The sequence below is a fragment of the Eulemur rufifrons genome, chromosome 11 (assembly GCF_041146395.1).
Source record: "Eulemur rufifrons isolate Redbay chromosome 11, OSU_ERuf_1, whole genome shotgun sequence".
Lineage (NCBI taxonomy): Eukaryota > Metazoa > Chordata > Mammalia > Primates > Lemuridae > Eulemur > Eulemur rufifrons.
Window position 1 is genome coordinate 9,947,528 of NC_090993.1, and position 17,676 is coordinate 9,965,203.

At 41.3% G+C, this 17,676-nt stretch overlaps 1 protein-coding gene across 1 annotated transcript in view; it reads right to left on the reverse strand.

Annotated features, from left to right (window-relative positions):
• The window catches only part of LYST (lysosomal trafficking regulator), a 162,987-nt gene extending 146,871 nt beyond the window's left edge, over positions 1-16,116 (reverse strand). Inside the window, exon 1 of the mRNA XM_069484565.1 lies at positions 16,055-16,116. The gene's annotated coding sequence lies outside the window, so the exon portion shown is untranslated. The remainder of the gene's footprint in view (positions 1-16,054) is intronic.
• Between the last annotated feature and the right edge of the window lie 1,560 nt (positions 16,117-17,676).

The window sequence follows — 17,676 nt, forward strand, 5'->3', positions numbered from 1 at the left end:
ACAGCCAAACCATGTCTTTCAGAATGTTAGCTGTCAGAGCATTTTAGTGATTAGGTCTGGCACTAACTACAGCTATCATCAGGCAGTGACCCTGCCTCTCTGTCCTATGCAGTTTTCATCCCTTCAAGCACCACAACCTTCCTGCTGCCCTAAACTTCTCCAGGTGTTACACAGCTTCACGTTATCTTTTCCCCTACGTTTCCACATTGTTAATTTATACCAAGAAGTAAAGGACCTGGAAAAAACAAAATGCTGCTCCTCCAAGAGAGAAGCATTTACATTTTAACAAGAAGTAACACCTTCAGCTCTAACTAGAATTTAAGTATTAGAGGGGTAAAGTTGGCCCTGACCTCGATGTTCCATATTAATAATGGAAGACTATAATAATCCTTAATCAGTGATTATGGAAATAAATGATTATACACTGTTCCTACATTTATTCTGTTTTATGAATTTAGGCTAAGTCAAAGTAGAAAAATGTGTTCAATGAAATATTTTCAATTTATGTAGAATTGTGTGGGCTGCTGAAATAAAGAAAACTCAAAAAATGTATAAGAGCAGTGGTTTGGGGAGGAGGGTGGAAATCTAAGAAAGCAATGGCACCAAAAGTGTACCCACTACTTTTTTTTTTTCCATATTTCAGGGTGTCAATAAACAACACTGCCTGTTTCTATCCCCTCTCTCCCCAAGTCCCCTAGGTTAACTCCCCATTCTACCTGCCTTGAAACCTGTGGCTGCCCAGGGAAGAGGGGTTACTCTGGCTCCATGTATGACAAAGCTGGCCAGCAAATAAAGGAAACCCACGCACAGAGTAGCAAGGCAAAATTTTAACAAAAATTCAGGGGAAGTCACACCAAAATTGAAAGGGGTGGCCTTGCAAAAATAACATGAAAATACCTAATCCCGCAATGTCCCCAGTACCAGTTAAAGATCAATCCTGTGAGTTCTCTCACTAACGGGCACCTTGGTGGAGTTCTGTTTTGCACAACTTCTGAAAAGAGCTGAAGGGATGGAAAACAGATGTAAATCTCTCTCTTTCAAAATTGTTTTTTGAGAATCTGCTTTTACAGAGTTCCTGAGTGAACAGCAGGAGAAGAGCTACAGCCTCAACCACATCTCCAGGAAGGAGTCGCATCTCCTCTGATAATCCCTTCTCCAAGGAAAGGCAGGAAACCAAGTCTTGGACTTTGATATCCTTGCAGCTTTTGTCATCTACCTGCTGCTGCTTTTGTTCTCCACTAACAGCCATCACTATTTTTTTTCTCTTCATCCCCCTTAAAGTCAGCAAGCCACCTGGCCTCCCTGCTGGCACCCCCTTCTCTTTCTTTGGGATGCCACGCCTTCTCCCTGCTCTCTCCCCACCCCCCTACCTTTCCCTTCTTTCACTCTCTCATTCTTTCTATCCTTCTAAGAAGACTAAATAAACCTTCTTACTTTCATATCTTAATCTCTGCATAAGAAATCTTTCTCTACCCATGCCGTGAGCACCTACTAGGCTTTCCACCCTAACATCTGGTGGCCCACACGGGGAAGTCAAGTAATGGGGAAACTGAGTCATTTCTCTACCTCCCTAAGAGGATCTCACTTTTCTGCTTCGGTCTCTCCACCCGCGCCATGAGCACCTACTAGGCTTTCCATCCTAACAAAATACATCAAACTTAAGCCTTTCAACAAGTAGTTCATTTTTCCTAAAACAAACGAGATGTCTAAGGTAAGAACCTGTGTCTGACCCTGGAAGGATGGAAATTCTGAGCCACTGTGGTTAGAGCATTAAAAGCAACTATAAAGGCCCATCCAGGTAAATCATCCCCCCTGGCTTCACATCCCTGCTGGAAGGAATGTGCTGGGAGTTTTAAACTGACTACCTCATCCATCCTCAAAACAGACCTTTGGATTTTTATAGAATAATGATAATGATGATCTAGCTAACACCTACAGTGATTAATTACTAGGCATCACTACTGTGGTGCTACTGTGAGCACTCTAGGAACATAGAGTAGCCGGTTTAATCTTCGTAACAATCTCATAAGTACCATTATTATTCCTATTTGTCACATACTGGAAACTGAAGCACAGTAAGATTAGGTAATTGCTCAAGGTCACAGAGCTACTAAGTGTCAGGGCCATGATTCAGACTCAGGCAATCTCTCTGTATTCTGCACACTAATTTCTATTTTCCAAAGCAAACACTGACTCCTCCCTCTAACAAACCAACTCTTCCTTCCTCATTCCTATTTCAGTTCATGGCCCCACCCAGTCACTCAGGTGAGAAAACAGAATGGCGCTTCATCTGTGGCCTAGTCAACTCTCCCTCTTGACAGCCTGCAGGTTCACATCTGCATCTGCTATTCACTAGCTCTATGACCCTGGGTCCTTGACTTCCTCTTTCTAAGCCTCAGTTCCTTATCGATACAACTGAGTTCATAAGAGTATCTACAGTAGTGAATATTAAAACTAAATGAGATAACTCATGTAAAATGCCTGGCAGATTGTAGGAAGATCAATAATTATAAGTTATTATCATCATCATCTTGAATCTGGTCCTTCCCTTCCCCTCTGACCTTATGCCTAAGCATTCTTAGGCTCTAATCTCCTCTCTTACTTGCAATACCAACAACCTCCTACTTGATCACCCTGCCTCTGGTCTGTTTTACATCCAATCCAAATATATACCTGCTAAAAATGTCACTCAGATTCCTTGGAATCACAAATAACTCTCCAATTCATAGAGAATAAGATCCCAACTCCTCATTATTAGGGTATGCAATATCCGCCACAATTTAGGCTTTCCAATCTCCCAACACATCTCATAATACACTGTACTACCCCACAATTCCTTCAAAGGTTTATACTTTCTCAACATTATCTCACTAATTTTATCATGTTGCTTTTGCTATGGAAATTCCCATTAATTCTCAATTACTTTTCTATGTACCTCTATCTTGGCACTCATCAGACTATACTATGGGATTTTACTGTTTCTTTTCAAACTAGATTATACTTAAGAAGGGAAACCAGGTCTTATTTGGTCAAAAAAAATCATTAGTGCCTATCACAGCACCATAAACAGTAAGAGCTTAATAAATAAATACCAATTCATTGAATGCTAACTTTGATAGAAAACATTTTAATGTTCAGATACCTTTAGGAAATCTTCCCACAGCTAAGGCTCTGAGAAATAAACAGGCACATTTCTAAAAGTCTTTATTTCATAGCAAGTATTTAAAGTATTAAGGAAAGTGCTACAGAAGTACCTAAAAACCATACCAAAAAATGTTTATAGTAAAAACAAAAAACTTCAGCAATAAAATTTTCAATGCTTATCCATACTATGGTAGAGATTATAAATCAGAGAATACAGTTTAAAAATTCTTTAAAATCAACTATAGGCATGATAGCATTCCATATCTCCTAAAGAAATACTAAAAACACCATTTAAAGCCTTACCCTAAATGTGAAATGAAAATAATAAAAATAGGCTGGGCGCGCGTGGCTCACGCCTATAATCCCAGCACTCTGGGAGGCCGATGCAGGGGGATCGCTTGAAGTTAAGAGTTCAAGACCATCCTGAGCAAGAGTGAGAACCCGTCTCTACTAAAAATAGAAAAATTAGCCGGGCATGGTGGCACTCACCTGTAGTCCCAGCTACTTGGGAGGCTGAGGCAGGAGGATCGCCCAGGAGTTTGAGGTTGCAGTGAGCTAGGCTGATGCCACAGCACTCTAGCCCAGGCAACAGGGTGAGACTCTGTCTCAAAAAAAAAAAAAAAAAAAAAACAAGAAAGAAAGATAGAAAATAAAAATAATTTATATAGCAATACTATGATGATCAATAGTTTTTCATATATATTTTGCACAAGGTGAAAGATTCTGCAAAGTAAGTTTTGGAAATACTGAACACAGGACAGGCGCGATGGCTCATGCCTGTAATCCCAGCATTCTGGGAGGCCGAGGCGGGCAGATTGTTTAAGCTCGGGAGTTCGAGATCAGCCTGAGCAAGAGCGAGACCCCCGTCTCTACTAAAAATAGAAAGAAATTATACGGACAACTAAAAATATATAGAGAAAAAATTAGCTGAGCATGGTGGCACATGCCTGTAGTCCCAGCTACTTGAGAAGCTGAGGCAGGAGGATCGCCTGAGCCCAGGAGTTTGAGGTTGCTGTGAGCTAGGCTGACGCCACGGCACTCTAGCCAAGGCAACAGAGCAGGACTCTGTCTCAAAAAAAAAAAAAGAAATACTGAACACAGATATTCATAAGCTTTAAAGATACCCTGCAAGTATAGATAGCATTAGTTTCCTCTTACTCTTTCCTCTTACGGACACAAAAAAATTTGCTTTCCTTCTAAAGAAAGAAAAAATTTAGTTGAAGCAGTCAATTATAGAAAAAAATGTGTTTATTATTATAAAACATTTCACACCAAGATACTAAGATCAAATTGAGATCTGGTTGCTGAATCTATTGTTCTCTAACCATCTGTAGAGATGGATAGTTCAGGGAGAAGGGCATAGCACAGAATTAAGGAAGTTATATAAACAGAGAAAGAGAGAGAGAGAGACAGAGAGAGAGAGACGGAAACACTTAATGAGCAAAGGCATTTCAAATTCTACTCACACTTAATTTTTTTTCCTACCCTAACTGGGTATCATCACAATTAGTTTCTATCACTGTGGTCTAACTGTAGACTCATGTAAAGAAAAAGCAAATTACATATTGGAAACCTAATACTATAGGTTTCTATGACGCATAGTTGTCTTTTGGCTATGGTGTTATTTCTTAAAATACATGAAAATATTCAAAAGGTTAGTGGTACAGAAAGAATACTAAGTCAAGAGAGTCTTAAGTTTTCTGTTTTGCCTCAAATTCTCTTTAGGAGCTCAGGCAAACTGCTTAACCTTTTGCCCCGCATTATTCATACATATATTTAAAAAAACAAACACTACATGATCTCTAAATTCCTCTTTGGGTTTCACTGAACTTTTATGACAGTACAATATTCAAAAACTGCAGTAAGCATCGAGATTAATTTAAGATCAAAATTACACATATTAAATGTTTCCTTAACAAACTGACTGCCATGTAAGTTGTATTTAACTCAGGCTAGTTTTGAGCCCAGGGCCTCATGAAGCAAAACTCTGCAGTTGGTTCTTGAAAATCTTACTTGTTGATGATGTTCTTATTGTTACAATTAATATTGACAAATTAATTCTAAAAACGAGGATTGCGTTGCATATAACTCACGCACAGAAAACAACAAAAAATAACAAATTAGAAACGACTGCTTTGTTTTAATAAAAAACCGTGGCCCCAGAGAAAAAAATTTTTTTTTCTAGTTTGGCAGTCAATGCGTTTAAGTATAAATAACTGGGTTTTGTCAAAACTACCTTACTGGGTTCTATTTTTTAACAAATAAGATGGGGAGAAAATAAATAAATATATTTCAGTAATGTATAACAAATAACTTTAGAAATATTCTCCAAAGTCTTTAAATAAGGTTAACAGAGAAAAAAAACTTCAAGAATAACTATCAGTATTATTATCTTTGGAAGCTTCATTAAGAGGAAGTTCAGAAAATGGCAAAGAATTTAAATCTTTAACAAACTCTAAGTAATAATGCAGTAAAGGTCCAACAAGGTCTAGACAAGCAAATATAAAAAGTAGGATAAGAGCAAGCTGATGGAAATAAACAGCTGTCCTACAAGTTACGCCAATAAAACCTTCTTTTGGGCCCAGCACGGTGGCTCACACCTGTAATTCTAGCATTTTGGGAGGCCGAGGTGGGAAGATGGCTTGAAATCAGGAGTTCAAGACTAGCCTCAGCAAGAGTGAGACCCCATCTTTAATAAAATTAGAAAAAATTAGCCAGGTGTGGTGGGGCAGGCCTGTAGTCCCAGCTACTTGGGAGGCTGAGGAAGGAGGATTGCTTGAGCCCAGGAGTATGAGGTTGCTGGGCGCTCGGCTGAAGCCATGGCACTCTAGCCCAGGCAACAGAGCGAGACTTTATCTCAAAAAAAAAAAAAAAACAAACTTCTTTCATCATTGGCCAGGATACACTGAATTTTGTATTAATACTTCAATGAATGAATACACAGAAACAATAACAATGAATACATTTTATGAACTGATAAATGTTGTTTTGTTGCCCTTTCAAATAAGCCACACTGTTATGATAAACGAGGAAATCATTCTTACCATTGTTTTAATTTCACACTCATCCAAACTCAGTGTCATAATATTCTTCTATCTAAGGAACTAAGATAAGCAAACTATAAAACTAGTAAGAATTGTAGCAAATCACATTTTGATCAGATCAATTTTATTTTTTTGTTATTTTGCTTTTTGTTTTTTTTTTTCTCACTCTGTTACCCAGGCTGCAGTGCACTGTTATCATCATAGCTCACTGCAACCTCAAACTTCTGGGCTGAAGCGATCCTCCCATCTCAGCCTCCTGAGTAGCTAGGACTACAGGCCACCACACCAGGCTAGTTTTTGAATTTTTTTGTAGAGATGGGGGTATCCCTCTATTGCTTAGGCTGGTCTCAAACTCCTAGCTCAAATGATCCTCCCACTTTGGTCTCCCAAAGTACCAGGATTACAAAGCATGAGATACCATGCCCAACCTTGATCATATCAATTTTAAAGAGAGAAGAGAAAGGAAAAAAATTAATATACTATTAGGGCTCTTTAAAAGTTTATAATACTAAAAAGAGTATATAGGTTTGATTTCATTTAGGCTAAATAAACAGAAATTACCAAACACTGAATTCAGCTAAGAATCAAATGCCACCACAACAATAAATTTAAATAGACTTAACCAGAAAATATTTCCAATGTTACAGACACAGTCAACTTTATAAAAAGAGACAGATGAACACAAGAATAAATTCCTAGAAAATAGCAAACCTATCCTAATAATCTTGGAGGTGGGACATGGTTAGACCATTCTAAAAAAACATTCTTAAAGATAGAAAAAAATAGAATCCTAGAGTTAGTCCACACTCTAAATGCAAATTTTCCAGCATTTCATTCAAATTAGGAATTCTATCTCTTCAATAAGCACTTCCTACCCATTCCAGTTTTTGATAAATTTTAGTCATTATGAAATTTGTTTCACTTGATTTAAAATGTATCTTCCTCTTACTTTCATCCTTTTGATGACAATAAAATTACTGACTAAATATTACTAGCAGGCATTAGTTCAACTTCCAGTACCCTGTTAGTTTTTAACCCCTCTTCTCCATTAGCTTCTTCACTGCCTACATTTTAAAAGAAAAAAAAAATCCTGTTGACACCTCCTCTTTCAGGATTACTCAATATTCTATTCTAAAAGTGGTCTTCTCACTTGACCTCACCTCTCTGCGAGGCTGTCTGACTATTGTTCCCGCTACTCTACTAAAACTACTCAGGCCAAGATCAACAACAACCTTCTAACGGCCAAGATCCATTCCAATGGACATATTCCAGTCCTTATCTTATTTGACCTCTCTTCATGAGGAACATAAAGTATATGAGACTATTAACCATTCATTTCTTAAACCTCCCTTCCCTCTTAACTTGTGAGATAATAAATATATATATACACACATACAACTCTTTTTTTGGTTTTCCTCCCATTCCTCTGACCACTCCTTCTCAGTCTCCTTGGCTGGATTCTTCTTTGCCAGATCCTTCATGTTGGTAAGCCTCTGGATTCTCTCCTTCTCCTCTTTCTCCTCCTCCTCCTCCTCCTCCTCTTCCTCCTCCTCACTTCTGTTTCTTTGCACTCTCCTTTGATAATCTGATCCACTTCTAAGGTTGCATGTACCACCTATATGTTAATGACTTCTAAATGTTCATCTAGACATGAATATAGAACTTTCTTCAAATCCTCAGATCCTTATATAAGAAGATGTATCCAGAACATGTCAGGGCAATATCATGGGGCTAGAGAAAATAGGCTTATGCTAGTAAACTCCATTCATGCCCCTCTAGCTTAGGGCTCTAATTCATTTATTCTCAACATCCATACCCCCTTTCCAAGGTGACAACTTTTCTGGTTACTTACAACTGCTATGATTAAATATCTTGATTCGCCTAAGACAGTCCTGGTTTATGCCTATTGTCCCAGAGTAACTATTAACCTTTTCACTCACAAAATAGCCCGTTTGGTCAATGAGTTACATGATTACCTTACCCACCTACCCATGCTTTCTGATTTTTCACATACAACTAGATAAATCTTCCTTCCTTCCTGGATTCTTTACTCCCTACTTTTAGGAACCCTAGCTCTGTTGCTAAAAAACTTCCCTACATCTTCTACCTTCACACCACAGAATCACTTCGCCTCCTCTTCTTAATAAATCACTATATACACCCAAATCCCAGGCCAGGAAGGCAAGTCAGTATTCTGCTGGTTTCCCAAGTTGACGTGCAAATCATTATTATCCCATTTTATCCATTTTTAAGGTTATACTATAGCTATATTTATAGTTGTCACCTTCTGACCTTCAAGTCAGTAATCTCCATTTACTGAGAACTCTGTCATATGATTCTCTTCCTCTCTACACAAGAGCTGGTATTCCAGGGACCTCATTATCCATAAGAACAATTAATTTCAACACACTAGATTTATAGCTCTTTGCCTTTCTTTTCTTCAATGACCCCTACTTTGTAGAAGGCCACCATGGTTTAGTAATAGGGCATAAGCGTTTCACAATTAGAAAGACTCAGGTACTTCCTAGCTGGGTACCTTGGGGAAAGCTACTTAACCTCACTGAGCCCCACTTTCTTAATCTGTAAAATGTTGATGCTAGTATGTGCCTCAAAGGATTGTTGTGAAACATAAGCATGATAACCTATGGAAAGTATTTAGCATAGTGACTCTTACACATAGCTCAATAAACAGTAACTTTTATTAATATTAATATTGTTGTAATTAGCACTATTAATCTTGGCTACCCACCATCATCGGTCATTCTCACCCTTATCACCACCTGAAATCGCTCCAACTCCAGAATCTTACATTTTGGACTCTCACATCACATGTGTCTATTTTTCCATCTCTGGTACTCTTACTTCCATTAGTCCTGCCCCTTACTCATTGAGATTCTTCACCCTCTTCCTTCTCCACATTTATGAGCCCCCATCTTGGCTTGACTTTCTTCCTTAACCAAGTAGGATTCCTATGGTTCAGCCCTTTCATTAGCAACCTCATTACTACCCTCAATTCCTTGACCTCAACTGCCATCCCCCTATCCAAGTTCTCCATCACATCTTCCCTTCCAATCCCCAACCAGGTTCAATCTATTTCCTTTATGCATTATTTGGGGAGGGGAAGGCGAAGTAGGCTGCTGGAGAAACTGCTTGATCATTCTGATAGGCCCCTTTGTACATTTGTGATTTCAAGCCTTGGGAGGGTATTTGTCACTATTCAGCAATTAGATCACTTGTCCCTAGTTAAGTCCCTTTCCCAACCTCAATGGTAACGTCTCTTTTGCCCTTAAGCATACCCTGCCCATGTTCTTCCTTCTCAATCTCAGCAGATGATCTTGCTTCACTGAGAGAAGAGATGCCATCCTGGACACTCATCTATCTCTACTCCTTATTTCCTTTCCTTTTTAAATAGGAAGATGTATCATTGCTGTTCTTCAGGGTAACCCTTTCACCTATGCCCCTGGTCCCAACCCCTCCATTTCCTCTGGGGTTACAGTTGATCAATTATCTCCTTTCTCTTGTGACTTCGATTTTCTTCCTCTTCAGTGGTCCCTTTCGCTCAATCCACTAAAATGTCCTTTACTTCTCCATTCTTAGGAAAACCCAAACCTTTCACTGATCACATCTCACTGCTCAAGCTTCCATTCGCTGTCCTCCCTTCATTACCAAAAGTATTTGAAAGAATATATTTACTGAATAAATGAAGATTGTTGTATTTGGTTCAGACTTCTCTCCTGAGCTCCAGACCTTTTCTCCCCCCCAATTTAATGATATGTGACTCAATTCCAACAAAGGAAATAAAACAGCTAATTCCACCAAAATGAAGAAAACTGATCATTTTCACATCTCCAAATCTACTCCTCCACTTGTATTTTAAAAATTAAGAACAATTATCAGCATCATCATCACCCTGTCAGACAATCTTGAATCAAACCCTACTTTGATTCCTCCCTCTCCTTTACCCCGTATCTAAGCAAGCCCTTTCTAAAATCTCTCACATCTGTCCCCTTCATGCCTTCCCAGGGTTGCTACTGTTGAGGCCTTCCTCATGTGACATTAATTCAAAGGGATGTCATGAGGGTTAAATGAAATAATAAAAGGGAATACACTCTGTAAGTTGTGAAGTGCTATATAAAGAAGATTATACAAATATTATATCTTCGGCAAAGTAGGATGAGGTTAGCTTAACAGGACTTGTTCTTAAAAACAAATTCTAGTTCTGAGTAATCAGTGCTTTCTTTTCTCATTACAAATCACAGAACCTTTGGCAATCTGGTCTAAAATTTTTCTAGGAATCAGTGAGTGTCAAGATGTTCAATATATTGTTTCTGGGCTTGACCTTCCCTTCCCCCATTTTTATATGTAAAATAGGCAGTTCTTCGGTCTTCTGAAAAAATCTTCTATTCTCTTACTTTAAAAAAAAAAAATAGACTGTATTTTAGAGGAGTTTAAGTTCACAGCAAAATCAAGTGGAAAGTACAGAGTTCTCATTTATAGTCTATCCTCACACACGCACAACCTCCTCCACCACAGACATGCCTCACTAGACTGGTACATTCGTTACAATCAATGAACCTACATTGATAGGTCATTATCACCCAAAGTCCATGATTTACATTAGGGTTCATTCTCAGAGTTGTATATTCTATGCATTTTGACAAATGTAAAATGACACGTATCCACCATTGTAGTAACTTACAAAATAGTTTCACTGCCCTAAAAATCCTCTGTGCTCTCTCTGCCTATTTATCTATTTATCCTTCTCTCTCTCCAACCTCTGGCAACCACTGATCTCTTTATTGGCTCCATAGTTTTGCCTTTTTCAGAATGTCATACAATCGTACTTATGTAGTACGTAGCCTTTCCAGGTTGGCTTTTTTCACTTAGTAATATATATTTAAAATTCCTCCATGTCTTTTTATGGTCAAGCCACTTTTAATACCACTTTACTAAGGTGTAACTGACAGGTAACAAACTGCACATATTTAAAGTGCATAATTTGATAAGTTTCAACATGTGTACACCTATGAAACCATCATCACAATCAAGATAGTGAACATATCTAGCACCCCCTAAAGTTTCCTGGTACGCTGCTCGCGCGCGCGCGCTCTCTCTCTCTCTCTCTCTTCCACCTCCCCTCTCTACCTCTTCTCCAGGCCACCAAGGATCTGCTTTCTCACACTATACATAGGTATGCATTTTCAAGAATTTTATACCTGGAACAATACAGCAGTATGTACTCTTCTTTTTTCTTTTTCTTTCTTTGCTTTTTGGTCTGGCATTTTTCATGCTGTGTAATTACTGTGAGATTTATCCATGTTGAGTGATCTATAGTTCAATCCTTTTTACTGCTGCATAGTAATCTGTTGTATAAACATTACTTTTTTAAAAAGCAGTAGCAGTACTTTTATAAACATGTATAAGTATATATACTAATCTAACTTATTGTTCATCTATTTCTTCCATTCAGTTAAAAAATAGCTAGAAGCTCTCTTATTTCCTTGTGCATTTGGGGTTTCAATTTCAAAGAATCACATTTGAATAAAAAAATGACTCATCTTTCGAAACATTACTGGAATCCTTTCTTTTGTTTTTTTTTTTAGGCAGGGTCTTGCTCTGTCATCCGGGCTGGAGTGCAGTGGTGTGATCACAGCTCACTACAACCTCAAACTCCTGGGCTCAAGTGATCCTCCTGCCTCAGCCTCCCAAGTGACCGGAACTATAGGCACACACCACCACTCCCAGCTAATTTTTAAAAAATTTTTGTAGAGACAGGGTTTCGCTGTGTTGCTCAGGCTAGTCTCAAGCTAGCCTCCTTTCACAGCCTCCGAAAGTGCTGGGATTACAGGCCTGAGCCACCATGCCCAGCCTGATGGTCAGTTTTAAGCCTTACTCTTTCACATTATCAGGTAAGATTTTTCTCTATTTTTTTTTCCTCCCAGCAATTAGACCTAGAAATTTCTACAGGTTATTTCCAAAATTTCCAAACGTATCAGACCTCCCTCAATTACTATAAATAAGGCCAGGGAAGTTAAAAAGTACAACGACGAGCACTAGCAAGAAGCAGCAGCTAAAGAAAGTAGTACCAAAGAGAATATGGTGTCCTCATCAACTCTAAGATCAGTTTATAATTAGTTATTATTTGACAGATTTTTATATATTATCAAGATATATTTAGGTTGAAAATGCACTTTGAAATATTAGTTTATTTCCTAGTTCTTAATGTAAAGGATAGCCCTTAAATTCCAGGAGATAGAAAGATATATATACATATATATATATATACTTTTTTTTTTTTTTTAAGAGATAAGGGTCTCACTATGTTTCCCAGGCTGGACTCAAACTCCTGGGCTCAAACAATCCTTCTGCCTCAGTCTCCCAAGTAGCTGAGGCTATAGGCATGTGTCACAGTGCATGGTGGCTTGCGCCTGTAATGCCAGCTACTACTCAAGAGGCTGGAGTGGGAGGACTGCTTGACCTCAAGAGTTTGAGAGAGATCAGCCTGGGCAACACAGCAAGACCTTGTCTGAAAAAAAATAATAATAATAATAATTAAAAAAAAAATTAGCTGGGCATGGTGGCATGCACCTAGGAGTTCCAGCTACTTGGGAAGCTGAGACAGGTAGATCACTTGAGCCCAGGAGTTCAAGGCTGCAGTGAGCTATGATCATGCCACTGCAATGCAGCCTGGGTGACAGAGCAAGACTGTGTCTAAAAAGAAAAAAGACCTTTAAACTTAATTTGTTGCAATTTTGTCTTTTGACATGGTTAAAGTATTAAAAATACAAGTAATTCCCAGAGTAATTTCACAAATGATCAAGTGAAACAACAACATTTCTGGGGCTTAAAAAATCCTAAACTTAAGCCAGGCATCTAATGAGAATTCAGAAAAAGATTAATTAGATGAAGGAGTTCAAGTTAAATGCAGCAAGAGACTAAAAAGGTACTCTGAAATCCTCAATTATATGGATTTCACTACAACTGAAACTAATAAACACATTCTGTGAGTTCGAGCAAACAAAAACAAAACAACATTCGGGAAAAGAATGACCAGGGTAGTCCAAAAGAGCTAAAAAGAAAACAAGCATGAAATACTAGTTGGCAGTTTATGGGTGAAAATTTTAACCCCCTGTACAGTCAGGGTAATGTAAAAAGTTTCTTCAAAACAAGTCACTAGAATTTACTACTAATAATCTCTACTTTGACAAAGATTCTTTGCCTGGCAAAACTTTAGTTAGCCTTCTGAATCTTCTGCTAGGCCCATCAGTACACTTCTTTATAAAATCCAGTTTTAGCAAAGAACTCTGCTAAGTCTGTTTAGCATACACATCCTGGATAACTGATCATCCTCAATATCTGATCAGGTTCCTCATCTTCCACCAGTCCCGGGTCATGTCTGATCACCCTGGCCCATCTTTGGCAAGAATCCTGTTAGGTCAGTTTAGCCAGAATCCCCCTTACCCCTGATGTGTCCCCTTAGTAATTTTCTATGCACTGAACCCCACACTGCTCCTTAGCTATGAATTCCCACTTGGCCATGCCGTATTTGGAGTTGAGCCCAATATCTCTCCCCCACTGGAGGCCCTGTTGCGGTGGTCCCTATACCCATCACAATGGTCCTGAATAGTCTTCCTTACCATTCGTTGAATAATTTTTTTCTTTAAAAACTTAGATGTCTAATTTTAATGTCTTCTAACCAACTCCTAACCTTCTCCCCACCAAACCTACTCCTCTCATAAACCTCACCTCAGTATGTATCTATCCCATCTTCCTACTTTCTCAGGACAAAATTTTGACATCCTTTACATCTCTACCCTCAATTTATCCTGAAATCAATGACCTCTCACCACCTCTACCGATTCCACTCTAGTCCGAGCTACATCATCTCTGGCCTGCATTGTGGCAACAGTCCCTGTACTGGTATCCCTGTTTCTGCTCCTGCTCAACCTCTCCCCCACAAGAAAGTCTTCTCTATCCAGCCACCAGAAGGACCCTTTTAAAAGGTAAGTCAGATTATATCCTTTCTTTATCCAAAGGGAGGACTCCCCTTCTAACTCAGAGTAAAAACCCAAGTCTTGCAAAGGCCTACAAGGCCTTACACAATCTAACCTCCCACCACACTAACCTGTCTGACTTTATTTCTGTGACTTTTTGTTCACTCCACCACAGCCAAATCAGCTTCCCTGTGCTGTCCTCAAACATGCCCAGCATACTCTTGCCTCAGGGATTTTGCAAGTGCTTTTCCCTCTACTAGCACACCCTTCCCCCAGAGGGGTGCAAGGATTATCCCTCACTTCCTTCCGGTCTTGGCTCAAACATCATCTTCTACAGGAAGCCGTCCACGGCTACCTCTAGTTGAAATTGCAACCTTCTCCCACTTGCCTGTCCTCCCTCCTCTCTACTTTTTCTCTATAGCCCTTAATAGCATCTGACATAGCACACATTTTGTTTATTATCTAAGGTCTCCACTAGAATATAAGCTCCATAAAGGAGAGTATATTTACCTGTTTAGAAAAGTGTCTGGCACACAGTAAATGGTCAGTAAATATTTACTAAATATATACATAATTTTGTAGTTTACAGTGTTTTCATGTAAATTAAATTATAGTAACTCATTTTCTTCTTATGCCCTCTCTTCTCTAAATGCTCCAGTCTTTGCAGTAACCAATATGGATGACAGCAAAGAGCTACTAGAAAAAGAGTTGCTGGCTACTTGCAAAACTCTTTAAAACAGATACCCACTTAAATTAACTACATTTATAAAATGAAAGCTTAAAGGGCCAAAATCTTTATTAGCATAAGTTTTCTAGGTGCGGAAGGTTACAGTAATAGAGCAGAAGAGCCAAGAATCAACAGAAGAAAAGCCCTATTCAGTTTGTCCTACCAATCTGTTACACAAACCCTAGAGAATACGCAAGCTGAATTTGATTTTCAAGGAAACACTGGCCCAAATCCAACATTAACATATTCAACACAAGATTCAACCCCCACTAAAATTTTCTATCTGCTTAAAAGAAAGCCCATAAACTATCAAGTGCTGTCACTATCAAGTGCATGTATGGTCTGCTGAGCAAGCTACGTTTTGTTTACCCCGATAAGAATCAGGCTAAGGAGGCGTTTCCTAAAGCCTCTGTATCCCCTCCACCACTAAACAACCCGGGGTCTAACTGGGTTATTTCCCATACAGTTTAACCCATCGGAGGCAAAGGGGCATCTCAGCCAGGCTCCAGTGATGCCTGAGACAGACAGCAGATGTCTCAGGGGATGCCCCGGAGAAAGGTTCTCGCCCGGGCAAAGGATGTCACACAGGCAGGAAAAAAGCAGCAGACCAAGTCGCACGGTGAAGATGACAGGTGGGCGAGAACGGCGGGGCAGGAGTGCGAGGAGCGACAGGCAGGGTGGAGGCGCGGAAACCGTCAATTCCCGTCGTCAACCTGCCAGTCTGGGCCCGGCTGGGCTGAGGGAGTGCCGCGGCACAGGATTAAAACGTACAGCAAAGGGAGCAGCAGATCGCCGCCAGCCTGCTCGACCTCGCCCCTCGCGCGCCGGGAAATAAAGTTAGTGCCCGGCGGCCGCGCGACCGCCGCAATGGCCTGGAGGGGCCCGGCCGAGCTCCCGCCCGCGGCTGCTCAGCCGTGTCAGAGGCGGCCTGGCGCCGCGGAGAGACGCCCGGAGCCCCGAAGCTGGAGAGGAAGCCCCAGGCCAGCGCGTCAGGCCGAGTCCTCCGGCTCCCTCAGTCCGGCAGCGGCGACCCCTAGCCGGGACTGACTGCCCCCACCCCCAAGCCGCCCTCCCTCCAGGCCATGCACAGGGTCCGCTACCCTGAGCCCTCTCCGGGATCGTCGGCGCCCAGCAGCCGCCTTTACCTGCTCTGTGGCCGCTGCCGCCGCCGCGCACTCCGCTCACACGGAGAATCCCGACTCGACGCTGCTGCTGCAGCCGCTGCCGCCGCCGCGAATTCCCCACCCCCGCCCCCTCAGGTAACCCGGGAAACCGGGAACACCACCCCCTCCCTCCCTCCAGTCCGAACTCAGACCCGCTCTCCTGCGCGTGCGCACTTGGCCCCGCCTCGCCCGTCCCTAGCCCCGCCCACCTCTGGGAAGGCAACGCCAGCGTCGCAGGCGTGACGTCTGAAGCCGGAGAGCCAATGGGGAAAGGAGGAGGGCGGGCCGATCTGCGGGGCCAAGGCGTCGGGACGGTGGGGGTTCCTCAGCGCCGGGGAGGCCTGCCCGGCTACCGCACCCTGTGTCTGTTCTCTGCGTAGTGGGCTGCGTCAGGCCCGGGGAGAGCTAGCACCGTTTGAGAAGCATGTAGCACATGCGCAGCGTCTGCTTCCTCCATTCAACACAGAATGTCATCCTGTCCGGTTGTGTAGGTCCAGAGGATGAGGATAGAAGAAATATGGGAAGGGCCGGGCGTGGTGGCTCACGCCTGTAATCCTAGCACTCTGGGAGGCCGAGGCGGGTGAATCGCTCGAGGTCAGGAGTTCGAGACCAGCCTGAGCAAGAGCCAGACCCCCGTCTCTACTAAAAATAGAAAGAAATGATCAAGACAGCCAAAAATATATGCAGAAAAAAATTAGCCGGGCATGGTGGCACATGCCTGTAGTCCCAGCTACAGGGGAGGCTGAGGCAGAAGGATCGCTTCAGTTCAGGAGTTTGAGGTTGTTGTGAGCTAGGCTGACGCCTCGGCACTCTAGCCTGGGCAAGAAAGCAAGACTCTGTCTCAGAAAAAAAAGAAAGAAAGAAAGAAATATGGGAAGGAGTCGGGAGAGGCAGAAAGGGTTTATCCACGAGGAACCCCTAGCCTTCCTCCAGGACCTGGAAAAAGCCATATTGTAAGGGTTACCGTAGGCTTCTCTCAAGAAACGAAAAGAGGTTTGCAAAGCTACTGTACAATTAAATTCAGTGCAGAAGTGTTTTTTCCAACGTATTTCTGTTCAAGCACATTTGTATACAGTGCACACTGTCAGCGCTATATGCCTGAATATACCAGTCCCTCCAGAAAGTGGGAGCCGTAGATTAAATAGGAGGATGTTTTCGGCTGCATCACAGGCTGCCGGGCCCAGCACGCAGCTGACTGGTAGCCGGCGGTTTGGCATTTCAAGGGCCACCCCTCCTCACCTCCTAGCCACTGTGACAGAAATGTCATACTGGGAAAGCGCCTGAACTGTACAAATACAGTGTGTATTGTTCAGTAGTTTTCAAGTCCTACCGAACAATGCAAACTGTAAGCAAATACTCTACAAATTGACAGGAATGGCTGTAGAATCAACTCTTGTAATTTTTCACATAGAATTATCAAATAGAAATAATTCAGGAAATTATGTCCCAAGACTATATACCAAATGTAACTTTCAATTCCTCAAAGTCCCGTCTGTCACGTCTGACCCAATGACGAGCAAATAGCTGCCCTTTGATGTGCTTTATAGGGGCGTTTGGGGGAAATTCCCCACTTTAAAGCGTCTCCTCTTTGATGTCTGATGTTT